Below are 27,663 nucleotides of genomic sequence, written 5' to 3'. Positions count from 1 at the left end.
CTGGTGGATGGGTCTTTTTTCCAGGCCTTTTCAAGGGAGCGGCACAGTTTCTTGGATTTCTTGAGGTCGTCGTTGAACCATGAGGCCTTCTTGAAGCCAAGTTTGTGTTGACGTTTTTTTCAGTGGTGCTAAGGTGTCGGCGGTGTTGGATAACCAAACGGTGAGGTTGGAGGCGGCTTCGTTGGCGTTAGAAGAGAGGGCTGGGGAGGATTGAAGGAGTGATGTGGAGATCTGCTCTGTGGTGATTTTGTTCCAGTTTCTTTGCAGAGTTGGTTGGGGGTGGTTGATGGGTTTCGGCTTGTTGTAGATGAAGTGAACGCAGCTGTGGTCAGTCCAGAGGAGATCCGTAGTGTGGCTGAAGGAGACATGGTTGCTGGAGGTGAAGATGGGGTCGAGAGTGTGACCTGCGATGTGGGTGGGGGAAGTGACCAGTTGTTCAAGTCCGAGGTTGGCGAGGTTGTCCAAGAGGGTGGCGGTGTTGCGGTCGTTGATCTTTTCAAGGTGGAAGTTGAGGTCTCCCAGAAGGATGAAGTCTTTGGAGGGGAGCGCGTGTGGAGTGATGAAGTCCGTGATGTCTTCACTGAATTTTGCGCGTGGTCCAGGTGGTCTGTAGAGGAGGGTGCCTCTGAGTGTGGTTTTGGGGTCGATGTGGATCTGGAAGTGAAGGTGTTTGGAGTTGGCGAGGTTGGCATCAGAGCTGGTTGAGATGCGGATTGTTTTCTTATGGACGATAGCGATTCCTCCTCCTGTATGGTCGGTGCGGTCCTTGCGTGTGATCTTATAGTCATCAGGGATAGCGATGGCGATGTCAGGGGCGGAGGAAGCGTTCATCCATGTTTCCGTTAGGAAGGCGACGTCAGGAGAGATGGTGTCTAGTAGGTTCCAGAGGTCAATGGCGTGCCTGTGGACCGAGCGGGTGTTGAGAAGGATGCATTCTAGGTGGTTGGGGTCGGGAATCTGTGGTGTAGTCGTAGCGGAGATGTTGTCGGTGCCGCTAAATTTGCAGGAGAAGCAGGAGAAAGGTCCATGGGTGTGTCCAGGAGCGGCTTGGACGCAGTTGGGGGCGCGGCCGGGGTCAAGGGCTAGGAGGGTGGAGGCATCATAGGTAATGCGGGAGGGCTGTGGAGCGAGAGGGGCAGGGGGTCTGGCGCTGGGCGCGGTCCAGGCGCGGACGGGCGTAGACGGGCTTACCTTTGGCGCACCTTCGGCGTGGACGCTGCGCGTGGAGGCATTGGCCATAAATGGATGGTGGAGGGGGCGGAGCGTGGGAGGGTCAGCAGCTGGGAGGCGGTAGCGGGGAGGAGGGGCAGGGAAAACAACAACAGCAAACAAGATGGAGGTCAGAGGGGAGGCGAGGCAGGGGCAGTAGGTCGCCAGCGACGATAATAAATCCAATGATGCACGTTGCTGCCAGGTGGAATGCAGTGAAATGAAATGCAGTGCAGGGCGGGCGGCGCTATGGTCACAAGCGCTGAGAGCAATGAGATTAAGCAAAACACTGCGCAAATATGAGAAAAGCAGGCGAGCCGATTTTAAACACGGCGCTATTTAGTCTAATGCAGGCGATACCACAGAAATAAATAAATAATGCAGGCGATACCGTGAGGTTGAATTCAGCAGTGCGATCCCCAGCAAGATAGCAGCAGTACAGGGAGAGGAGCAGGGAAGGAGCAACCGGTCAGGAGCGAGTCCGGGCGGTCACAGGGGCTGAGAGGACGAGGTAGGCTCTGTGAACGTGGGTGGGAGGGTCAGCAGCTGGGAGGCGGTAGCGGGGAGGAGGGGCAGGGAAAACAACAACAGCAAACAAGATGGAGGTCAGAGGGGAGGCGAGGCAGGGGCAGTAGGTCGCCAGCGACGATAATAAATCCAATGATGCACGTTGCTGCCAGGTGGAATGCAGTGAAATGAAATGCAGTGCAGGGCGGGCGGCGCTATGGTCACAAGCGCTGAGAGCAATGAGATTAAGCAAAACACTGCGCAAATATGAGAAAAGCAGGCGAGCCGATTTTAAACACGGCGCTATTTAGTCTAATGCAGGCGATACCACAGAAATAAATAAATAATGCAGGCGATACCGTGAGGTTGAATTCAGCAGTGCGATCCCCAGCAAGATAGCAGCAGTACAGGGAGAGGAGCAGGGAAGGAGCAACCGGTCAGGAGCGAGTCCGGGCGGTCACAGGGGCTGAGAGGACGAGGTAGGCTCTGTGAACGTGGGTGGGAGGGTCAGCAGCTGGGAGGCGGTAGCGGGGAGGAGGGGCAGGGAAAACAACAACAGCAAACAAGATGGAGGTCAGAGGGGAGGCGAGGCAGGGGCAGTAGGTCGCCAGCGACGATAATAAATCCAATGATGCACGTTGCTGCCAGGTGGAATGCAGTGAAATGAAATGCAGTGCAGGGCGGGCGGCGCTATGGTCACAAGCGCTGAGAGCAATGAGATTAAGCAAAACACTGCGCAAATATGAGAAAAGCAGGCGAGCCGATTTTAAACACGGCGCTATTTAGTCTAATGCAGGCGATACCACAGAAATAAATAAATAATGCAGGCGATACCTTGAGGTTGAATTCAGCAGTGCGATCCCCAGCAAGATAGCAGCAGTACAGGGAGAGGAGCAGGGAAGGAGCAACCGGTCAGGAGCGAGTCCGGGCGGTCACAGGGGCTGAGAGGACGAGGTAGGCTCTGTGAACGTGGGTGGGAGGGTCAGCAGCTGGGAGGCGGTAGCGGGGAGGAGGGGCAGGGAAAACAACAACAGCAAACAAGATGGAGGTCAGAGTGGAGGCGAGGCAGGGGCAGTAGGTCGCCAGCGACGATAATAAATCCAATGATGCACGTTGCTGCCAGGTGGAATGCAGTGAAATGAAATGCAGTGCAGGGCGGGCGGCGCTATGGTCACAAGCGCTGAGAGCAATGAGATTAAGCAAAACACTGCGCAAATATGAGAAAAGCAGGCGAGCCGATTTTAAACACGGCGCTATTTAGTCTAATGCAGGCGATACCACAGAAATAAATAAATAATGCAGGCGATACCGTGAGGTTGAATTCAGCAGTGCGATCCCCAGCAAGATAGCAGCAGTACAGGGAGAGGAGCAGGGAAGGAGCAACCGGTCAGGAGCGAGTCCGGGCGGTCACAGGGGCTGAGAGGACGAGGTAGGCTCTGTGAACGTGGGTGGGAGGGTCAGCAGCTGGGAGGCGGTAGCGGGGAGGAGGGGCAGGGAAAACAACAACAGCAAACAAGATGGAGGTCAGAGGGGAGGCGAGGCAGGGGCAGTAGGTCGCCAGCGACGATAATAAATCCAATGATGCACGTTGCTGCCAGGTGGAATGCAGTGAAATGAAATGCAGTGCAGGGCGGGCGGCGCTATGGTCACAAGCGCTGAGAGCAATGAGATTAAGCAAAACACTGCGCAAATATGAGAAAAGCAGGCGAGCCGATTTTAAACACGGCGCTATTTAGTCTAATGCAGGCGATACCACAGAAATAAATAAATAATGCAGGCGATACCGTGAGGTTGAATTCAGCAGTGCGATCCCCAGCAAGATAGCAGCAGTACAGGGAGAGGAGCAGGGAAGGAGCAACCGGTCAGGAGCGAGTCCGGGCGGTCACAGGGGCTGAGAGGACGAGGTAGGCTCTGTGAACGTGGGTGGGAGGGTCAGCAGCTGGGAGGCGGTAGCGGGGAGGAGGGGCAGGGAAAACAACAACAGCAAACAAGATGGAGGTCAGAGGGGAGGCGAGGCAGGGGCAGTAGGTCGCCAGCGACGATAATAAATCCAATGATGCACGTTGCTGCCAGGTGGAATGCAGTGAAATGAAATGCAGTGCAGGGCGGGCGGCGCTATGGTCACAAGCGCTGAGAGCAATGAGATTAAGCAAAACACTGCGCAAATATGAGAAAAGCAGGCGAGCCGATTTTAAACACGGCGCTATTTAGTCTAATGCAGGCGATACCACAGAAATAAATAAATAATGCAGGCGATACCGTGAGGTTGAATTCAGCAGTGCGATCCCCAGCAAGATAGCAGCAGTACAGGGAGAGGAGCAGGGAAGGAGCAACCGGTCAGGAGCGAGTCCTCCAAATGAGAGTGGGAAGGTGGTCATGACCCGAGGTGGTCATGACCCGAGGGGGGCGGTATATTAGTACTATTAGAAGAGCACCTGCGTCTGAATCTAATTTAATAATAAGGTTCTCAGACTCTGTTAAGATTAGGGGGGTAAGAGCTGTGAATATGTGATTTTTATGAATAATGGCCGCGACCCCACCGCCAGACTTACCTAGAGGGCGGTTAGTTGCTTGAACTCACAGGGGTAACGGGAACAACAACCCCTTTTGTAGCTCCAACACGCTCCAGGTATTGCTGCTACCCAGTTTGGAAGGAGGCACTGCACTTCCAGTGCTGGCAGTAAAACCTCCCGCCCCACTGTGGGAGGGACACGGCGGAAAGGACCGGTACGTGACCGGTAAGCCATTGGCTGTGTGAGTGTACACCAAAGATTGTGTGGATAACCTCTACTGCAACCACAGCTCCTGATCCACTTCCCCCCAAGGATTATCCGGGTTAATGCTAATCCGCGCCCGGAATTCCTCATCATAACTCAGCCAAGCAAAGCCCCCAAAATGCATTTGGGCTTTCCTAATGATATCCATATATTTCAGAAGCGCTTTGGCCCTGTCCTGGTGCTTCTCACAATAGATACTCGCATATATGAGAAAGCCGATGTCCAGTTTTCCATTTTCACCGGCACCCTAGGTCATCTCGTAAGCTCCCATTCTTCATCCTTAGAGCCCTCCTTCGCTTGAAATTCCCTGTGCAATAACTTAAACTCGTCCACATAATTGTGTTTCCATTGTCTATTTCTAGTCTTTTCCGACACGTGCGACCTCAGGGACATGGCCAGTCCCATATTCGCATTGGAATAGTATATCCTATAGATATGAACTAGGACTTAGGTCAGTAGGTCTCTATCGAATATACTAAGCTTAATTGTGAGTGCCAGCTAGGTCAGAGGTCACTGGAATCTTTCTCAAACTCACAAGAAGGGATTAGTTTCTGACAACCACATAAACATGACAACTTTATTTCCCTAGGACTGGAATACCTATCTTCAGAGTCATGGAAACAATAGATAAGTATTTCACCTAGTCAATCGTGCATGCTTAGTTTCTACAGAGTTGCAGAGAAATAGTGAGACGGGCGTTTTCAAAAAGGGTTTATTTTGCAAGAGAGGTGAACTGCTACATTCGTTAGGCAGACTGCAAAGTATAATGCGTACAGCGTAAACAGTAATATGAAATAACTAGCAGCCAGTCCCGACCTTGTCTGGGAGCAACAGGCTTCTCCGACCCCTGCCCGCGCCGACATTGTCCAGCAGCCCGGGCCCCCGCCCGGCCCGTGCCCCGCCTGCCCCGACCCCTGCCTGCCCCGACCCCCGCCTGCCCCGACATGGGCCCCGTTTTCTTATGCCTCAGCCGCCGCTCCTCCCGCCTGTCCGCTGCTCGCACCGCCGCTGGCCTGTCCGCTGCTCCTCACGTCACCGCTCCTCCCCGGTGCCATTTCCACCACTCCCTTACCTCAGCCGCCGCTCCTCCAGCCTGTCCGCTGCTCGCACCGCCGCTGGCATGTCCGCTGCTCCTCACGTCACCGCTCCTCCCCGCGCCATGTCCGCCGCTCCTCATCGCGCTCCTGGACGCCGCTCCTCTCCGCGCTCCTGACGTGAGCACGCACGTCGCGGCCGGCGCTACTTCGGAGGGACTACTTTTTTTTTTACTGTAAATTTTTCAAAGAACGTTTTTTTTGTAATGTATATAGCCTATAACCATCTACACACCCTGACGATTCAAACGGTGTATCGGGTGTGTGGATTGGCGCTGTGGTTCCCGAGTTTACCCGCCTCAAAGGCTGAAAGTTCTTCCTTTATTATAGTAGTATAGATACTGTAAGAGCATTGTATGGTTTCTAAGCCATATAAAAATACATACATAAATAACACAGGCTAAAATACTCAACGGGTGCTTCTAAAATACGTTTACCCCAATGTACCTAACCTAAGTCTAGTATGAGGGAAGAAGTAAGTATTGTATTTAGCACAGGTTTAGTTTTGCCAAGAATCTACCAAAGGTTTCTCTAGGTTCTAATCAGCTCCATACCTTAGAATGAAGGAGGTCTGGTATCTCTGTCTCGGGACTCGATTTCCCAACACCCCGCAAGGGGAGTCAGAAACACTGGAGCTGGATTTCTCAGCAGAGGAGGGCAGCTTCCTGATCAGTGCGTCAGCTGGAGAGTCGGCTTCCTTCGGCACTTGCTGTAGCAAGTTGCGTCGGGCAAGTTGGTCGTCAAACTGCTCTGAACCACCGTACTTTGCTATAGCAAGTGAAGGTATATTTATACCTTGAAGGTGTTGATGAATGCCATCGTTGACGTAAAGTCGGGCATATGAAGCTCATGAATGAAACCCTAAGGAATAGTTGTTCATTTTAAAAGTAACTGAGTTCTTGGAGAAATCAATATTCAAGCAAGGGGAAGTCCCGAATGGCTTAAGCTGGTTTTTCCAAGAAATCGTTGTGACGTTTCGTGAACGGATGGAAGTAGCCATGCCTGTATTTGGGTAGCATGGGCTATGCCTAAATAAGGGCTTGATTTCTATGCCTATATAAGGGCAACGTGAATTGTATCTATATAAAGGCATGAATCGGGAAAATCGATTCGGAATCTAAAACGCCATACAACACTTTCTCCCCTTAATCATCAGCCCCATCCGTCTTGTCAGTCTGTACCCCCGCTACAGACACCTTCTTGTCTTCCCTGTCCGTCTTAGCACTCCCACCTGTTCCGCCCTGCGGTATCACTATAGCGTCCATCACTGACCCCTCTCCCACACCCATTGACCTGCAGGCTTTTTCTGCCCCTCCTTTGGCCCACCATCCCAAGCCGCCCACCATGTCCCCTCACCTGTCAAAGCTGTCTGTGTCTCTCCCGTCCTTCCTTTGGGGCTGTTCTGTTTCTGGTTTTCCGCCTTTACTTTGCCCTTCGTTGGTTTCGCCACCTGCAAAACCCCAAGTCTGCTGTTGCTCTTCGCCCCCCTCGTCCTGTCCTCGTCATCCCTAACCTCCCAATCTTCAAGCTCCTCACTCTCCGTGTCATAATCCAATTCCACTTCCGGCTCCACCTCAACAGGCATCCACAAGACCTCTCACATCGCTCTTTTCACACCTTTACTCTTTTTCACATTCAAACCACTACCACTTGCCACACACGCCGCCGTTGCCTGCTCCCGTGCCGGAGGGAAAGCTGCCGCGGACCCACCTTCTGCTTCAGGTCGGCGTCTCTGGGCCATCTTGCACCCCGCCGGGCCACCCACCGCTCTGCTGACCTCCGCCAGCTTGGATCCCCCCTTTCCCCCCAGGTCGCTCCAATCAGGACGGGGCCCAGCACCATCGGGCCTCAAAGCCGTCCTGGCCATCCTTGCACCTGCCTGAAAATGCCCCTCCTCCGCTGCCCACCCCCACTGACCCATAGACTCCCTGTCTCTCTCCTCTGCTCCTCTTCAGAGGTGGGCGTAGGAGGCCCCTCAGCCTCATATTCTCAAACCGCCCCACCCCTGGCCGCATTCATCGCAGCCTTACGCGCCTCTGATTCCTGAATGATCAGGCGCTGTGCCTTAATCTTCTCCGCCAAGGACATGCCCACCCAGCAGGGTATGGTAGGGTGGGTGGCAAGTGCCTCACAGCCCCCACCCCATGATCGAACTCCCCAGGCCCCATAACAGGGAGAAGCGGCCTGGAAAGACCCCCACTCCACCATGCAAAACTGGCTTTGGAGCGCCCCCAGCCCCCACTCGCTCCACATTTCCCATCCCCTTCCCAGTGAACACTTCAGGTCTGCTGCCAAGAGCCCGAACCCTGGGCAAAAGGTCAATGGGGGTGTCATCCCACTGCCCCTTCTCAGTCTCTGGATGGGGTGTCCCCCAGCACCAGCAGGGGCCGCTGTGCACCGGTCAACTCTCTCCCACCCCCCCGGCACCCCTCAGGCCTGTGAAAACCGTGCCAACCACTACTGGGAGGGGCGTGCCCCCGGCCCCCAAGTACCAGGTACTGCCGTGCCCTTGGAGCCCTCCAGGCTTAATCTGGTCACTCTGGGATCTGCCCGCCTCTCCCGTTTCGTCAGTTAGACGCGGAGGCAGGCTCCGGCGCTGGCCTCCTCGTGCAGCCTCCTAATTCTTGGGCCCGCCCAGCCCCTTCCCCAATGCACCTCTCTCAGCCGGTGGTGGCTCCTCCATGCATGCCACTGATGGAGCAAGGATTTGCACGTGAAGCGCCTTGCCCCGTGCAAGAACCTCGCCAAATGTATAACATTACTAAAATTCATTATTGTCGTTTATTACACGTTTTTCCAAAACACACGGGTGTCCCCGGATGCTTGCCTGTTTGTCTTTTCCATATTAACGAAGCTTGCGCTAAGGAAAATGGCTGCTTCGCTGAAATTCAGTCTGCGCATGCGTCGGTCATACCCATGTGATGTGACGCACTCGCATTCTGGAGGGAGTTCTGTGCACATGCGCATTGTTGCTAAAATGGCCGCTTGACTCTCACCACGCTCTCTGCTATTGCTGCTGCTTCAGCCTATCTGTCTTTTCGCACTAAAACAGTAACGCTATAGTCATTATAAAATAAGGGATGTTTAGAATTTCATCATGGTATACAGTGTGATCATTCTGGATGTGATATTAATTTGTTTTCGCTTACTTTTCATGTACCGCGTCTTTGTGGGCTGGGGCACACATGAGCAACGCCATGCTGAGGCTCCTCTGAACCCCGTCACGTGACTGGGGAAATTCCTAACTGCGCAGAAGCTGAAACCAGCCAGCTGGCTCCTGAAGCCCGATGCGCCTGGGAACCCGTCCCGAAGATGCAGTCTTGCACCTTGAACTATTATACACTGTTGCTATATGCTGTACACTTGTATTGTATTGTGTATTCCTATGCCTGGGAACGTGAACCCAAGGGGCGGGTGTGTAAAACTGAATATTGATGATGAGAAAGCCGAACTCTAGGAGGTGGTAATGACCGCACCACCTCTCCTGACCAATCATAATATGGGAAACTGTCACTTGCAACATTAGTGGGTGGTCTGAGGGACCCCAAAATGGTATAATTACCCTAGTTTAGCTTAGGAAAATCGTCCGACTTGTCCGAGTAGCAGACCTGTCACTGACCCTACGATCTCAATAGGTGTCCAATCTGAAAGTGCTGCGGAGCACTTTGTCCATATTTTCCACAAGCTCCTAAGGGGTGGAAATTCCTAAGTGCTGGCGAAGCACTTTGCTGGGAGATTCGACAATCCAATCGGGGTTTCTGGCGGATTACTTGCAGAAAGGGGTAACGCAGGCGTTGCTGTCCGAAGCTGTGGGTGTTGGTCGTTTCCCTGGGAGGCCCAGTCCTTTGACCCGAACCTGAGGGGTATCCTGTCCTGATCTGTCCGTGGGTTGTACCTGTTCGCACTCTGGTGTGCCTTTCCGAGGGTCCTTGTCCCCGTCTTCCCAACTGACCCGTGGCCAGGGTTGGTCTCAAATCTGAATTAGGTAAATATTGTATGTGGGTTTGCGTATTCTTTGTATCTTGTTTTCTCTCTCTCTTCTCTCTTTCGTATGATCTATTAAAGCACTATTACCTGTGATATTGTTCTATTGCCATTGCTGATTTAGTTTGTTCCCTCTCTCTCTCCCCCCTTCCTTTAGGAACTCATTGACGTTATCATAAATAATAGTATGTTCCCGTTTTTTCCTTTCCTTTAGTTGATTGCAGTGAACTTAGAAAGAATAGTTTAAGGATTAAGTACATGTTTAGGTCCCAACCTTAAACCTCGTGCCTTAGTTTAACGTTGCAGTGATTAGTTCTGTTCCAAATCCTACCTCTAGTTTTTCCCATATATCTTAATGGTCGGAATTTTCTTTGTGCAAAGTTACCTTTTGATGTTGATATTAATGTTTGACATAGTGTTCTGCATATCGCTTATTGTCTTGGCATCTTCCTTTTGAATTTTCATATAAAGTGTCAAAACTTCAATCAGGTGTCTGTGGTCATTTTACAGAAAGTGGATAAAATATATGGACGTAAAGAAATGTTTTAAGGTCCTGTCTACTATTTTCCCTTTTAGCTCTAGGTCCATCGAAAGTTTGTGCCTGTGGTAAGTCAGGTGCATGGTAAGCAGAGGTAATTCTGAACCATTTAATTACTCATAGGAGCGTGCCAGGATCTCACCCGGTTCACGAGAATCACTGATTGAAACTAAATGCACGCCGGGGCCCAGTGCGTGTAAGAAATTGGTGACCCGGGTGAACTGCGCGCTCTATCAGTAATTTTCTGGCAGCCAGAGGATGGTTTGGACTAGTTAGATTAGGTAGACAGGGAAAGTTAAGAAACAAACCGTGAAAAAAATAATGTGCTGCTGATTTTCTACTATATTGTTTGAAATCTTGAAATGTTTAAAGGATTTATATGTATATGATTTTTACATTGCTGCTATAAATGTTGAATTAACCCAGAATTGTTTGTGAATGTTCAGTGTAGTCCAAATCCCCGGGGAAGTATTTTAGCTAACGGTGAGCAGAATCCAGTTAGCTGTTGAAGTCACTAGGGTCTGAAACATTAGTGCAGGGTTAAATGAATAACTGGAAGCACTAATTAGGATCTTTGTTATATCTGAATAATTGATAGCTACGAGTCCGGTATAAAACTTTCATTGCGATATCACCTAGTAAGGGTCGCATACGGAAGGAGTAGTAGGGTCTCCGAGGCTTGTCTGGTAAGTAAAATAGTTCACTGGTGAAATCCCGGCTCAGTACATATCCCTGACGACAGTGGATGAGTCGGAAGAATAACGGGTTCTATATTACTCGAGTGTGAGGATAGGCAAAGAAGTCTACCCGGAGTGAATGAGAAGTAGACAGAAGTGGTTTACTTGCAGTGAGAGGAAGTCTTTCTATCTTTTTAGAACACTCAGACATAGTGGCAGACGTTGTGTGTTGGTAACTAAGTTTTTCAATCGCACTTTAGGAAAAGTTAAAAGTTTCCGTTACCTTGTAAAGGAGGGAGTCAGCCGGAGAGCTGCTCTGACGTCACTCCGTGCCGCGCTGGTATTGGTCAAGACAGCGGGCGTGTAGTGAAGCTGAATTTGTGAAGGAGGGGTGAGTGCCGCAGAGTGAGACTCTGTCTCGCGAAAAGGCCGCGCACCCATTGGCTAAGAGTTTTGTATTCTCTGACCTGATTGGGTAGTGAGAAATAGAAGTCGCGCTAGCATTGGAAGCACAAAGGTAAACAAAATTAATCAAGCCGAGTTCGAAGAGAGTCCCGAAGATTATATGTGGTATCCAGATTTTATACCAAATCCAAAGTACCTAGGATTTTATAAGGATCAGCTTATGCGAGGTAGACCACACATGATGTACGGAATAAAGAGGAAATTGTCTTTTTCTGAGAAAATAAAGAATTTTTTTAAAACCGACAGGCCCATTAGAACGAGGGAGGGTGTGCTCATTCCCCCACCAAATACCCCTGCTTCTTTCATGATGTTTGATAAAGGGTATCACACTTGTGTCTGGTTAGAAAATTGGGCAAAATATACAGTAGATGACGGAGTTCTAGCATTCCCTGTTGAAGGTACTTTTAATGGTCGGATCCTGTTTAACCTAAGGACCCGCATGAATGAATTGCACCCTAGACCTAGGTTGACCCAGTACGAAGCTCTGGAGGAATGGGAGATTGAGGCTGCAGAGCGAGATAAACCCAGGATGGATAAGGGAGTGAGTAAATGGTATCCTAAGCTTCCAACACCAACTAAAGAGCAGAAAATGAAACAGTGGAGGCAGTCTATGATAACTGAAGGGCTGTTCCCGATGATGGGGGTGGTTGAGGAAAGGAAAGGAAAATGCAAGGAAAAGACCCATCACCTAGCTCCTATGGGGGACTTGGATGATGACCACTTGGAAGATTTACTAATGAAAAATCCGCCTCCCTATGATGCAGACTCAGAGCCTATGCCCTCTCGAAATCCCTTTGCAAAGTATCCCAGATGTAGGAGGGATAGTGATACGGAGGGAACCGGGACAGACAGTAAAACCAGTGAAAAGGACGGGTTTTGCAGACCCAAACCTACAGTTCCGAATTATCAGCCGTTCGGAGAAGATCCTCCGCGGCTGGTCACTCCGACCGCTCCGAATATTTATCCGTCCCTAGTACCCCAGGTATTGCATGACAAATCTACTGGAAAGATATTGGGAGAAAAAGAGAGAGAGGTCCTGACTAAACAGCGAGATGAATTAATTCGAACCATTACCCAAATGCAGCCCCATCCTGATTCCTTGACTATTCCAGTAACCATTGGTCCAGCTATTCCTCTGTATAAAAGTGACATGACCGGTCCCCAGCCTCCTGTTTTCCCCTCGATGCTGCCTACTTCTAGCATTTTGACGTCGAAAAAGGAGATATTCATAGATGAAGATCAAGAGAGTGAGTGTGAATCGGGGAGTTTGATGGATCTGCCCATAAGGGAATCAAGGGCCAGTATAATAGGGACTAGAAGTCAACCCAGACCAAAGGAGGTGGGAATTGAAAGTGCAACGGGAATTAGGAGTGCTACTTTAGTTTCCCCTGAAGAACTAGATAGATGGACAAAGGAGCTAGAGAAGGAGGCCACTCCCCAACCTAAAACATTGGAAATATATAAATTGAGAATAGAAATAGAAGAAATGATGGCTGGAAACGTAGGAGTTGAGCGCCTAAGCTCGTATAACGAAGAAGAGTTGCTGTTTATCAGTAAATATCTGACCCGGAACGCTAGGTCGCTCCATGAAAGGATAATGGATACAGCAGAAGAAATGGGAATAGATGTTAGTCGTTCCAAAATCCTTCAGAAACCTTACCGAGTGGATTTTTCAGACAAAGATTTAGAAAGCCTGAATGTAATGGGAAAACAGATCCAAGTAAAAGAATTGTTGAAACTCCTGCAGAAATGGGGCGAAGTGGGGAAGTGGAGAACACGGTGGGCAAAGAAAAAGGAAAGCAGCAGGGCTGGGTCAGTGACTTCGGAACTCTTATTAAAGGAAGTAACACCAGCCGAAAAATTGTGCCCCATGAGGGAGGTCCCGGGAGGAAAATATGTTCATGTCCCTTGGTCCCGACAGGACATTGTGTCATTTACAAATGACTTCCCGAAATTACGGGAGAAACCTGTTGATTGGTACAGGCAGGTAGAGCGCTTCATAAAAGTTCAGAAATGTCTGCTGAAAGACTTGGATGGGTTTTTTGACATTGTGGTCCCTGTAGATCTGTGGACCGACTGTAAAATTGAAATTGATTGGCCCAGTGAGGAATTTCCCAGAGATGAGAAAACAGGTGCGCCTGCACCTGAAGTAATGAGGAAGTATGATCAAGTCATACAATATCTCAAGAAAAAAGTTCCCGCAAAGGAAACAGACTGGACCCGAATAGATAGAACCACCCAAGAACGTGATGAAACTGTTCACTCCTACTATGAAAGGTTACTGCAAGTGTTTAAAACATACAGCGGTATCGACAATGTGGACCTGAAAGACATGACACATTTCAGTTACAGGTTTGTGCTAGGATTAAGGCCTGAAATTTCCCAATGGATTAGGGACAATAAAATCAGTTGGCAGGGAGAACCCATAGATGCTGTCCTGAAATATGCAAAATATTGTGAAGATGAAATCGAAAACAAAAGGAAGGCCCTCAAAGAGAAAGTTATGTGGGCACAGGTGAAATTAGCCGAACAGCAAGAAAAGCAGTTAAGTAGATTAACTTCTGATAATAATGCTCAGAATGCCACTGCTGGGGGAGGAGGGAAGCCCCGCACTAAAATGAGTAGAGAAGAAGCCATGAAGAAATTCCCGTGCCATGGGTGCGGCCAGATAGGGCATTGGAGAGACGAGTGTCCACACCTGCAGGCCGGTAATGCCCCTGTAAATGGTTTAAATCCACAGGTGCCGAAAGAGGGGACGAGAAAGAACCAGCAACAGGTAAAGCTACCCCCAGTGCCTCGCGCTCCTAGACAGAATTTTAAGAATCAGGGTCAGCAGAATGAAAGGGCGGAAGTATGGGAAGTCGAGAGTGAAAGAAACGCAGTCATTCCACAGTATTTGCTAAATGATACATTCCTTTGTGAAGGTCAAGATTGACGGGGCCTGAGAGGGGAGGATGAGGAGTGTGTGCTTGGCGCCTCCTTACCGGTAGACCAGACTGGACCATACATTGAAGGAAAGGTTGAAGGAAAAGATGTCACCTTTCTGTTGGACACTGGTGCTACCAGATCCACTGTGAGGACAGTGGATGTTCCTAACCTACCCCTCTCGGGAGAAGCAATCCAAGTAGTGGGAGTCTCAAATCAAATAATAAGTACTCCAGTAACTGAACCCATGGAAATTTCTATAGGGAATTTCAAGGAAATGCACAGATTTGTGGTCTGTGATTCCAGTCCTGTAAACCTGCTAGGACGTGATTTGTTGTGCAAGATGCGTTGTACCATCTATTGCACACCAAATGGTGTCGAAATTCAGACCCCCGATGAAGATGGCCTATACAAACTGATGTTAGTTAGACAAGATGCTGATATAAAGACTTTGACAATTGAAGATTTACCTGAAGAGCTCCAATTAAGAGTAGTACCAGAAGTGTGGGATTTCACAGGAAAAGATGTAGGCCTGATGGCAAATGTGGACCCAGTTAAAATAGCCATAAAAACGAATGCTATATACCCCAAAACCAGACAGTATAAGATGAGTGCAGAAGTGAAAGCAGGAGTGGCGACTGAAATTACCCGGCTGCTCGAAGCCGAAATCATAGAAGAAGTGATGAGCAGCCCCTGTAACTCGCCTATCATTGGGATCAAAAAGCCTAGTGGGAAGTACAGGGTAGTGCAAGATCTGCGCAAGGTAAACCAAATTGTCGTACCTTGCTGTCCTATTGTACCCAACCCTGCAGTCATTCTCTACCAGATTCCCTGGAATGCAGAATGGTTCACTGTCATTGATCTGTGCCACGCATTCTTTTCTATCCCATTGCATCCAGAAAGCAAATTCCTTTTCAGTTTTGAATTCGACAGCCATATCTATGTCTGGAATCGTGTCCCTCAGGGGTACACCGAAAGTCCCTCGATTTTCAACCAGATACTGAAAAAGTGCCTTGAATCCCTAGTGCTACCAAGAGAGTCTGTTCTGGTGCAGTACATAGATGACCTGTTAGTGGCATCTAAAACCCAAACTGACTGTGTCACTGACACCATTGCCTTGCTGAATCACCTAGGAAAGGGAGGACATAAAGTGTCGCCTGACAAATTGCAGTTTTGTAAAAACTCAGTGAAGTATCTGGGGCACCAGATAGAAAAAGGAATCAGGAAAGTAACTACTGAAAGAATCAAAATAATTAGAGCAATGGAACTGCCCAAAACTCAGAAAGAAGTGAGAATGTTTCTAGGAGTTGTGGGTTACTGTAGACAATGGATTGTAGGTTTTGCTGCACTGGCCAGGCCCCTGATAAACATGACCAAGAAAGGAGTAGAAGACCCCGTCAGCTGGGACAGTGAAAGCATGAATGCGTGGGTAACATTGAGAAATTGCCTATGTACCGCTCCTGCATTAGGTATGCCGGACTACTCTAAATCTTTTGAACTGTTCTGTGACACCAGAGAAAATTGTGCTCTTTCAGTTCTGACTCAGGAGCACGGATTAGTTAGACGCCCAGTGGCCTATTTTTCGGCCACCCTAGATCCGGTGGCTGCTGGATTACCGGGGTGTCTGAAGGCAGTTGCTGCTACTTGTGTCAGCCTGGAACAGAGTGAGAACATTGTCATGGGACATCACGTCACTGTATATGTTCCTCATTCTGTTGTAATCCTGCTAACTAGAACCAAGACTCAGTACCTCACACCTAGTCGGCTGACTAAGTATGAAAGAATCCTGATTGGTGCTGAAAACGTCACCATCTCCCGGTGCAATGTCCTAAACCCAGCGACACTGTTACCTGTCCCCCTGGATGTAGAATCAGAAGAAGAAGGGGACCATAATTGCGTTGACCTGACTGAGTACAGTACAAAGCCCCGTCCAGACATTCGTGAAATAGCATTGCTTGATGGGGATGAGACAATGTTCGTGGATGGCTCATGTTTAAGACATGAGAATGGGGGCCTGAGTGCTGCCTATGCTGTGGTTACATTGACAAAGACCATAGAGGCATCATACCTAAGCGCGGTGAAATCTGCACAGGTGGCAGAGCTCATCGCGTTAACTAGAGCCTGTAAGAGAGGGAAGAACAAAAGAATAACTGTATACACCGACAGCCAGTATTGTTACGGGGTTGTTCATGACTTCGGCCAGTTGTGGTTGCAAAGAGAATTCATGACTTCCTCCGGCACCCCTATCAGAAATGGAAAAGTGGTGCATAACTTACTGGAAGCTATCCAATTGCCCAAAGAATTGGCTGTGGTCAAGTGTGCGGCTCACAGATCAGGAAATGATGACGTGACCGCCGGTAATAGATACGCTGACCAAATGGCACAGTTTTGTGCTCGACATCACATGTCTCTCCAAATTGCATTGTGGAGTGGAAACAGCTGCCAACTTATGTTGTTTGAGAATGTGTCTACGTGGGAGGAACTAAAGGAGTTGCAACAGGCTACAGACAGGCAAGAAAAAGGCAGGTGGGCAGCAAATGAATGCGAGTTGAGAGAGGATGGTGTGGTGGTAAATTCGGCTGGGGTGCCTGTACTGCCTGATAGCTTGGTGGACCCCATGGTCAGAATGATACATGAACCAACACATATGGGAAGAGACGCTATGTGTCGGGTGTTTGAACAGGTGTTCTGTAACTCAAGGTTCAGGAACCAGGCGGAAAGGTTTTGCCAGAGGTGCCTAGTGTGTCAGCAATTTAATGCAGGAAAGAAGACTGTAGTAAAACAGAGTACCATTGGGAAGGCAGTAGGTCCCTTTGTAAGAATGCAGGCAGACTTTGTAACCATGCCAAATTGCAAGGGATATAGATATATCCTAGTCATAGTTTGTCTGTTCTCCAGGTGGGTGGAGGCTTACCCAGCAAAGAAAATTGATGCCTTAACTACAGCTAAGCTATTGCTTAGGGAATTGATACCTAGGTATGGAATCCCAGAGACTATCGAAACGGACCAAGGTGGGCATTTTGCCAACGATGTGCTAGAAGAACTCTGTAAAGCGTTCAAAATGAAGAAAAGAATACATTGTGCCTACCATCCAGAGGCTTCTGGAGTAGTGGAACAAATAAACGGCACCCTGAAGTCCAGGTTGGGAAAAATGTGTGATTCCACAAAAATGAACTGGATAGAGGCTTTACCCCTTGTGCTGATGAGTTTGAGAAGTATCCCGAACCGAAAGACTGGCCTGAGTCCCCATGAGGTGTTGATGGGAAGAGTGATGCGGCAGGCATGGGTACCCGGACACAAACTGCTCAGCATTTCTGATGATATGGTGCTAGAATACTGCAAGCAGCTGGGTGACCAAGTGCGTTCTCTCTCTCAGCAGATTGGAGAGACAGAAGACGAGTGGCCAAAGACTCCAGCACACAACTTGCGACCAGGAGATTGGGTGGCGTTAAAGAAACACACCCGGAGCAGTTGCCTGAAACCCAGGTGGGGAAAGCCACGACAAGTGATCCTCGTCACTACCACTGCTGTAAAGTGTGCTGGTGTACCGAAGTGGATCCACGCCAGCCACACGAAGCGGGTAGCTGGAGAAGACGCGACTGTAGCTGAAGGCAGCTCAGCTGAGGAGGCTTCCGAAGAGGAGAGTCCAGAACTAGCTGACATCGAACTGCCGAGCACCAGTCGAGACGTTGAATGGTATCCCGCCGACGACCCGGTTCATGATCCAATACGAACCAGGAAGTATTCCTACTTAGACAGTGAGTGGGATAGTCCAGGTGAGCTAGAAATAGACGAAGCAGATCAGGTCCGCGAGAATCACATCACACCTGATCAGGAAGTAGGCCAAGTAGGGTCAGATCAAGGCATCGAGACTCCTCCTGGAACTCCGGAGTCTGGAAAGGGACAAATAGTGATTAGAGCTGACGTTCATGCAGAAGAAAACGAAGAGATCGAAGCGCATGAACAGGAACAGATAGAAATAGATCAATGTGCTCAGACATCTGAAATAAAATCAACTAAACAGAAAAAGAAAGTGCGGTTTGAATCTGAGCAGGGTCAGACTAGGTACCAGGCAGAAGAGATAGATGAAAGACCTGGAACTAGCCAGTCAGGTAGGGAAACAGAAGTGCCACAACAAAAAGTAAAAAGAGTGCACGAGGAAGGGCAAGTTTCCTCAACTACTGGGAGGAAAGGAGGCAGAAGTGCACCTCGATACGTGAAAAGACTGAGGCTCAGACTAAAGACAGCCGCAGACAGCGACAAAGACCGAAAAAGGGCTCAAAGTGAAAGAAGGACAGCCCAAGGAAAATCGCTGAGAAAGAGCGACAGAATAAAGAAACAGAGCAAACAGTATCGAAGCCCTGAGTGGACTTACTATGTGTTGGAAGAAATAGACGAACCACACCACAGTGGCAACAGTGAAGACGAGTCCAGTGCTGATCGGAGCTCTGACGAAGACCCTCCTTGAGAGAGCCCAGAAGTGAACCTCTGGTACAAGGAAACGAAGAGGGGTAGCGAAAGCCACCTGTAAGCTAAAATGTCTGATCAGAGCGTCTCTGGGAGATCCAGATGTGGGTGTCTAAAAACTTGCTGTAAAGTATGCTTATGTAGCGTAGCTGTGCTAATAGTTATATGGATAGGACTAACAATCTTCTTACCGTTTATGATAAGTAAGAATCCTAACCTTTCCCCTACTGAACCTGAGGCAGTAGATGTAGGGGCTGACCCGACTGCAGAAACACCACGAAGCTTAGAAAGACGCGACAAACTAGTAGGCTTGACACACACACGACCTAAATTAGAAGCATCAGATGAGGATGGACTACATTTTCACAAAATGAGAAACAGGACACATCTAAATGTCTTTGCTAACTTGTTAGTGCATTACGTAGAAGCTATGGAAATAGAAGACTGCTATGTCTGCATGAAGCTACCTACCTCAGTAGCTGAAGGTGTGACATATCATCACCTACCGTTAACCTATGGAATTTCCTGTAGTATTTTAGCTAGCTTGTTCTATAGAAGCACCTTGCAATATTATTATTCAAATGATGACGTCGTTTTTTCTGAACTTCCTGTTAGAAAACACTTGAACCGTGTACATACTACAAGTGACGTGACCCGTTATATGGGAGAATATTTTCTGACTATAGGTAATATAGATTTAAATGAAGCAAGAGAATCTAATCTGACCTGTTCTCTGCAAGAGCAGGAAAAGATGTTCATAAAGATGGCAGACAGAAGAAGAGAAAAGTTTCAAAAGAAAGCAAATGACGAGAAAGATAGAGTCCCTAGGTGGGCTGAACACATGGATAACACCTCGCAAGGCGAAGCTAATCCTGCCCTGTTGCTGGATTTTGAACGAAAAGGGAAACTTTGTATCCATAGGGAAAAGACAGAGTATTATAACAATGAATTCATCGGTTCCAGCGAGTGTGAACATAATTACAAGGTAATTGGAGGTTGGGGTTTCAAAAATGGGTCAGAACCTGTGTTTCCCGGAATATATTATATATGTGGGAACAAGGCGTATTTCAAATTGCCGGATCACTGGTATGGAAGCTGCTACTTTGGCATTGTTTTCCCGAAAATATACCATGTGAATAATGCAGCTGGAAGCGACGAAGAAACTAATGGCTTAGTGCGTAGTAAGCTCGAAAGTGTAGGTGAAGTTATAGGTGATATTTTCAGTGCACTGATACCTGGAATGGGGGTAGTTCTGAACACCCATAGAATCTGCAAATTGTCTACAGTAGTGGACCGGTTATCAACGGACACTGCTGCTGGATTCCTGCTGGTCAATACTGAAATGGTTGCGATCAGATCAATGGTTTTACAAAACCGTCTTGCCCTTGACACCCTATTAGCAAAAGAGGGCGGAGTCTGTAGAATGCTGAAAGCGCAACATTGTTGCACTTACATTCCAGATAAAAGTATCGAATTAAAACAATATGTGAAGAACATAACTAATTTGGAAAAGGAACTCAAACCATTGGAGGTTGACAGTGCCTGGACGAGACTGACTGGAGGTCTCTCCTCTATAGGTAGTTGGTTTGCTAACCTAGGTAGAAACCTGTTGTGGAAAATAGTGATGCCAATAGTTGTGATAGGTGTAATTATATTGATTATTTTTATCTGCTGTAAATGTCAAAAGTGCAAAAGGAAATACACAGTAAATCAGAGAGGGGTGAAAAGAAATATTGATGAACTGGAATTAGAAGAGGTGAAGAATTCCATCTATAAAAAGGCGAAAAATCACCACTCTCATAGAGAAGCTGAAAGAAAACTGAACAATAAATTTATTGAAATTGACATGAGTGATGTGGATGAATGAGAAAAAGTTGGCATCTGATTCCATTATGTAGTGATGATAGTAAATATCATCAAAGAGGGGATTGATGGAGCAAGGATTTGCACGTGAAGCGCCTTGCCCCGTGCAAGAACCTCGCCAAATGTATAACATTACTAAAATTCATTATTGTCGTTTATTACACGTTTTTCCAAAACACACGGGTGTCCCCGGATGCTTGCCTGTTTGTCTTTTCCATATTAACGAAGCTTGCGCTAAGGAAAATGGCTGCTTCGCTGAAATTCAGTCTGCGCATGCGTCGGTCATACCCATGTGATGTGACGCACTCGCATTCTGGAGGGAGTTCTGTGCACATGCGCATTGTTGCTAAAATGGCCGCTTGACTCTCACCACGCTCTCTGCTATTGCTGCTGCTTCAGCCTATCTGTCTTTTCGCACTAAAACAGTAACGCTATAGTCATTATAAAATAAGGGATGTTTAGAATTTCATCATGGTATACAGTGTGATCATTCTGGATGTGATATTAATTTGTTTTCGCTTACTTTTCATGTACCGCGTCTTTGTGGGCTGGGGCACACATGAGCAACGCCATGCTGAGGCTCCTCTGAACCCCGTCACGTGACTGGGGAAATTCCTAACTGCGCAGAAGCTGAAACCAGCCAGCTGGCTCCTGAAGCCCGATGCGCCTGGGAACCCGTCCCGAAGATGCAGTCTTGCACCTTGAACTATTATACACTGTTGCTATATGCTGTACACTTGTATTGTATTGTGTATTCCTATGCCTGGGAACGTGAACCCAAGGGGCGGGTGTGTAAAACTGAATATTGATGATGAGAAAGCCGAACTCTAGGAGGTGGTAATGACCGCACCACCTCTCCTGACCAATCATAATATGGGAAACTGTCACTTGCAACATTAGTGGGTGGTCTGAGGGACCCCAAAATGGTATAATTACCCTAGTTTAGCTTAGGAAAATCGTCCGACTTGTCCGAGTAGCAGACCTGTCACTGACCCTACGATCTCAATAGGTGTCCAATCTGAAAGTGCTGCGGAGCACTTTGTCCATATTTTCCACAAGCTCCTAAGGGGTGGAAATTCCTAAGTGCTGGCGAAGCACTTTGCTGGGAGATTCGACAATCCAATCGGGGTTTCTGGCGGATTACTTGCAGAAAGGGGTAACGCAGGCGTTGCTGTCCGAAGCTGTGGGTGTTGGTCGTTTCCCTGGGAGGCCCAGTCCTTTGACCCGAACCTGAGGGGTATCCTGTCCTGATCTGTCCGTGGGTTGTACCTGTTCGCACTCTGGTGTGCCTTTCCGAGGGTCCTTGTCCCCGTCTTCCCAACTGACCCGTGGCCAGGGTTGGTCTCAAATCTGAATTAGGTAAATATTGTATGTGGGTTTGCGTATTCTTTGTATCTTGTTTTCTCTCTCTCTTCTCTCTTTCGTATGATCTATTAAAGCACTATTACCTGTGATATTGTTCTATTGCCATTGCTGATTTAGTTTGTTCCCTCTCTCTCTCCCCCCTTCCTTTAGGAACTCATTGACGTTATCATAAATAATAGTATGTTCCCGTTTTTTCCTTTCCTTTAGTTGATTGCAGTGAACTTAGAAAGAATAGTTTAAGGATTAAGTACATGTTTAGGTCCCAACCTTAAACCTCGTGCCTTAGTTTAACGTTGCAGTGATTAGTTCTGTTCCAAATCCTACCTCTAGTTTTTCCCATATATCTTAATGGTCGGAATTTTCTTTGTGCAAAGTTACCTTTTGATGTTGATATTAATGTTTGACATAGTGTTCTGCATATCGCTTATTGTCTTGGCATCTTCCTTTTGAATTTTCATATAAAGTGTCAAAACTTCAATCAGGTGTCTGTGGTCATTTTACAGAAAGTGGATAAAATATATGGACGTAAAGAAATGTTTTAAGGTCCTGTCTACTATTTTCCCTTTTAGCTCTAGGTCCATCGAAAGTTTGTGCCTGTGGTAAGTCAGGTGCATGGTAAGCAGAGGTAATTCTGAACCATTTAATTACTCATAGGAGCGTGCCAGGATCTCACCCGGTTCACGAGAATCACTGATTGAAACTAAATGCACGCCGGGGCCCAGTGCGTGTAAGAAATTGGTGACCCGGGTGAACTGCGCGCTCTATCACCACCACTGCAGCCGCAACGCAGGCCGAAGCCGCCCCCGGAGCCTGAGCCAGCCCCACCCACGCCTCATCTAATACACCAGCCCTGAGAAGGTCTTCCCGGCCGGCTCGGCCCAATACACGCAGGGCCTCCCTCACCTCCTCCCCAGATACAGCCACCATGCCAAGATCACCGGACGTCGTACGCGCTGCTCCGCGTCCCACGAGACACCAAACCACGACCAATGGCTCAATAATGCTCCTTCCCGTCCCTAGACTCCTCTCTGCCTTTTCACAATCCTAACCCTCCTGATGGTGCCAGACTGCAGGAAGAGGAAGTCGCCTTCCTCCCCTGCATTCTTATACCCCACCTCCAAACCCCACCCCTTGACCCCAGCCTGGTCCTCCTGCGCGAAAAAAAACCCTGGGGGAAGACTAGTCTGCGACTCTGCTTCGCTCGGGGCCCACCAATAGGAAATCGCTGAATCCTTAACGGGAGCAATACTGTCTTGAACGCATAGCTAAATTCCTGAGCCAGGCAATGAAAAAACTGGACTACAAATGACTCCAAAAATTATCACTCTTTTTAACCGTATGATTTACGTTAAGCTTGTAGGGTTTTATGTCTATATATACATGCAATGGTTTGTATGAATTCAATCTTTGAATCTTTGAGCAGTGGCATATAAATCTGTATTTTGGGCACATGTCTTGCCATCTGCATTGACTAAAATGTGCTTTAGAACATACTTTAGTTAGCAAGGCCAAGAATCGACATTTCGCTTCTTCAGTTTATGTTAGTTTTCATATGCCACTCCATGCTATGAATAGTATCAGAACACCAAGAAAACAAAACAAAACAAACACCCATCAAACCAGGTCTAATTTTGTGCACATTGTGATTTACTTTTTCTTGCAAAGGCAAAAAGTCTTGTTAGAGAAATTGTCCAATCACCTTCTCTGCCTCTCTTTTGATAGGAGCCTGCATTCTGTCTGTTGTTTTAATATGGGATACTGCAAAATACCCTGGGGATTTGCGTGGATAGAGGAGAGAAGGATAACAGTAGCTTTCATCCGGATCCTGCTGGCCTCAGGCCTATTCCCAGATACTAGTGAGAGGGGAAGTATTGCTGCCCATCATGCACGTTAAGCCTTTAGGCAGAGAAAGCATGCCGTATGCTCCAGGGAGGCACTGTATAAAAATAAGCGAACGTTTGTGCAGCTGTGGATGGTCCACGGGCAGGTCAAAGGGCTACATTGAAGGGCCCTAGGTGACGTGGTCTACCAGCAGGGTCTGGCTATCTTTAAGGTCAATTAACTACTTCTTTCGAGTTAGAAAAATACTTCAAATATGGGTATTTTCTCATTCATATGTAACCTCAGTAAACTTCCTTTCTTTTACCATATGAAGTATTAAGGCACACATTTATTTTTATAATTTGTGCTACCGTGCCGCTTGCGTTTCTCGGACTTGCTCTACGTTTTTCTAACGTGCACTCAGCAACCAGCAAGCAAACTCACGGTTAACAAGGGACGAAGGAACACACAGTTGATGGTCTAGCTCTGCTGAAAGAAGGTACACTTAATGTGTTGCCCAACTATAGTGCTGGAGCGACTATCCCTATCTTTGAAGGCCCTACAGTGACTGGCAGCTGATCCTCCTGAAGTTTGACCCATCCCCAATATATGGGGTCCTTACGCCAATTATTCCTCATCTGTAGGTCAAGTTTGTATAGGTGCTTTGCCGTATTATACCCCCCAAAAATTGTGGGGCATTGGGACTGTCCTTTTTCGACACTGTATGCATGACTGCGCTCAGTTGAGATATCCCTGCAGGCTGGTTTATATCCTGGTTATAAATGTTTTGTTTTTTTTTGTTTTTTTTGTACTGGGTGGGGGAGGAGTGAAAACCTTCTCAACCAACTACCACAACAATAGAAATTGCATTGTATATTATTTTATGTAATTTTGTATGTATGCTTTTTGTGGTTTTTAGCCGAAATAAAAGCAAACTGAAAAAAACAACCACATTCCTTGTCAAGGTGAAGCACACAAGTCACTAAATTAACCAATGTTTAACCCACTGGCAGCTGTGAACATGAGCAGTCAGGCTTAACTTAGAAGCACTGTGTTAGTTATGTAGGCAGCACACAAACAGTAATAAAATGAAAAGACAACACAAGAAATATCCCACTCCAATTTACAAAAAGAGAGTAACAATGTATAAATAAAATGAGACCGAAACAACAACAAACAAAAAAAAGTCAGTAGAAACAGAGGTATGCAATTTTAAAGGTTTAAGTAAAAATAGCACCAAGGAGCAGAAAGCCCCAACTGTGGGTATCTGGTTGTGGTAGACCAGGACTAAGTCACATGTTCAGGCCAACCACAATCAGACTAGTCCTGCTGAGAAAGTTACCTTTTCAAAGTCCAGCGCACAGATTAAAAAACTTCAGGATTTCACAGTAGAAGCTCAACTGATGCCAGCCAATGGTCCAGGACTTGGGGAGGCATTCTTGGGGATCCGAAATGCACTCCAGCAGAGGCCAGGGGGGCGCAGGCATGTTCAGTTGCAGGTCCAGGCTGGGCCAGTTGCAGCAGGTCAGCTCGGCAGGTGTTGGGAGACTTCTGAAGCTTGTTGTGTCCCTGCAGCTCAGAGCAGTCTGCCAACTGACCCCTGGTCCAGGCAATGCTCTTACTTTCAAATAACTCTTCACATGCTCTTTATACACACAGAATCGATCTGTTGCATCATGGTGACTGTTTGCAAGTAGATAGGATGTAATCTAGGGCGTGTAGGCGGCCACAAGAAGCGACAATTTGGGCCCACCCAAATGCACCCTTGGCCCACCCAAAACAAATTTCCTGGAGCCGGGCCTGGAATGAATGCCAAATCCACCAGAGAAAGATGGTGCAGGAAGAAGCTCTGATGGTAGATACGACTCCAGGCACTCTCCAATTAGGATTAAGGTTTGTGCCCACTCCCCCACGTGGGGTGAGCACATCAAGGGTGTAGTCGCCCTAACAACTTGGAAACCACCCAAAAAATTCTGTGTTCAGATGATATTTTATCATCACAATGCATATAGCTGATCAAATGTAAATGTAAATGTGTTTCGATTTATATAGCGCACTATAACCCAGGGGTTTCTAGGCGCTTGCTTAGGGAACCCGTCCTGGTATTCCCCTGTGAGATACCCCGGCCGGGTATCCACAAGGTGAAAGCCAGGCATCCCGCCGCGAGGGGCCGTAGTGGAGATTAAGCAAGCTATTGCCCAGAGTCGCAGAGTGTGATCCCGTGAGTCGAGTAGGCACCAGAGCAAGAATTGTCGACTCCGTGGAATTTTGAGCCCGAGACCCGCCGAGGCGGGTAAACGAACCCTGGTCCACGGCCGATCTCAGCTTCCGGGTCTGCCGCCTCTAACCACTGAGCCACACTTCTCCACATGAATTGCATATCAGAAAAACAACTTAGAAGCATGAATCCATGATGAATGACTAAAGACAAATTTCCCTATAGATTGATTATGATCAGATTTTTTAGACTTCTTACTATGTATAACTTATAAATGATTTTGTATTTTTTCTAAACTACAGTGTCATTATCTCTTATTTGGCATCTTTTAACATACTTTGAGCTCTTTATAAAGTTGAAGTTGCCCTAGCTTATTTACAGTATGTAGTCACCCTAAGGTCAGTAGTCCATTAGCTACTGATCTCAAGACCCCTAAATACAGTATTTAGGGGGCAACCCTGACCCAAGAAGACAGATTCCAGCAACCTAAGAAGAAGATGACCAGCAGTGGAGACTGCAGAGAAGAAATGACTTGTCTCTAGCCCTAGCGGCCCATCTGCAGTTTCCAGAGATCCTGGCCAAAAATTGCTTTGTCCTAAAGCCAGCAACCTCCACAACCCTGGGAGGACTGATTGCCTTCAACAAAGAGCGGATCTCCTGTGAACAGCAGCTCTGTTCAAAAGACAGACTCTGAGCCTGCTGAGGACAAAGAAACCCGTCGCCTGGAACGACCACTGCAACAAACTCCTACGGCTCGAATCCGGGCGGCCCACCAGTACCAGCGAGGTCCTCCAGCTCTCCAGAGTCTGAGTCTTCCATGGGTTTACCCCTCCCGGACTCCTTGACGTCGCCTGCAGCCTCTGCACCGAGACTCCCCGAAACGCGAGTGGCCCGGTAAGGTGAAATCCGACCTCAAAAGACACCCCTGCATCCATCCGCTCTGCAAAAGAGAACCGGAGGTGCACCTATGTCCCTGAGCCATCCAACTTACCTGCCCAGCTGTTGGTGCCTCCTGGATGTCCTTCTGGACCGAGCCTTCGGCCAAAATCCAAAACCGGAAACTTCCATTGAAAAAAACAGGCCACCTAATGCCAAAAGAGCACCCTGCACCCAGACGCCCCTCTGGGTCCATCTTGTGGGCTAACTCAGATCCCCCTTTGCCCTGAGCCTAACACCAGGAGCTTTTCTCCCACAAGCATGTGGCCTGCTCATGAGCAGCCACCAACCGTAGCCACCTATACCTCATTGGATAACATTGGGCCTCAGCACTCTGCACCCGGCTGCCATAGTGTCGCTAAGGTGAGGTTCTGTATTTTGCGACTCTGTTCGTGTTCGGCTGCCATTTTGCGACTTGCCTCCATTTTGTGTTACCCTCACTCAGGCAGCACGGCCAACCAGGTATTTTTGGTTGTCGTTTTCTTGCATTCACATACTAAGTAACCTTTTCGCCTCTACTTACTAGTCTAGTGTCAGGGTCTGACGGAGGACAACAATCCATGTCTCATTAACTAATCCCCGTCCAGACTATCTGTAGGTTCGCACCATTCTTTCCTGAGGCTATGCTATCTGCTGTCCTTCACCATTCCCTCCATGAACTCTCTGATTCCACAACTGTCCTTCTTAAACATACAAATGTGTTTCTTCACCTGCAAGTTGGATTGTGTGGGTTCATTTGCAAATAGCTTAAGGGGTTGGGTAACAAACACAGCCAACAACCAAGCTTGTTTGAAGTTGCGTAATACTTTGCTTTCCG

Source organism: Lissotriton vulgaris, unplaced genomic scaffold (genome assembly GCF_964263255.1).
Source record: "Lissotriton vulgaris unplaced genomic scaffold, aLisVul1.2 SCAFFOLD_359, whole genome shotgun sequence".
In the NCBI taxonomy this organism is placed as follows: Eukaryota; Metazoa; Chordata; class Amphibia; order Caudata; family Salamandridae; genus Lissotriton; species Lissotriton vulgaris.
The sequence above is the reverse complement of the archived record's forward strand: the minus strand, read 5'-3'. Positions refer to the sequence as shown.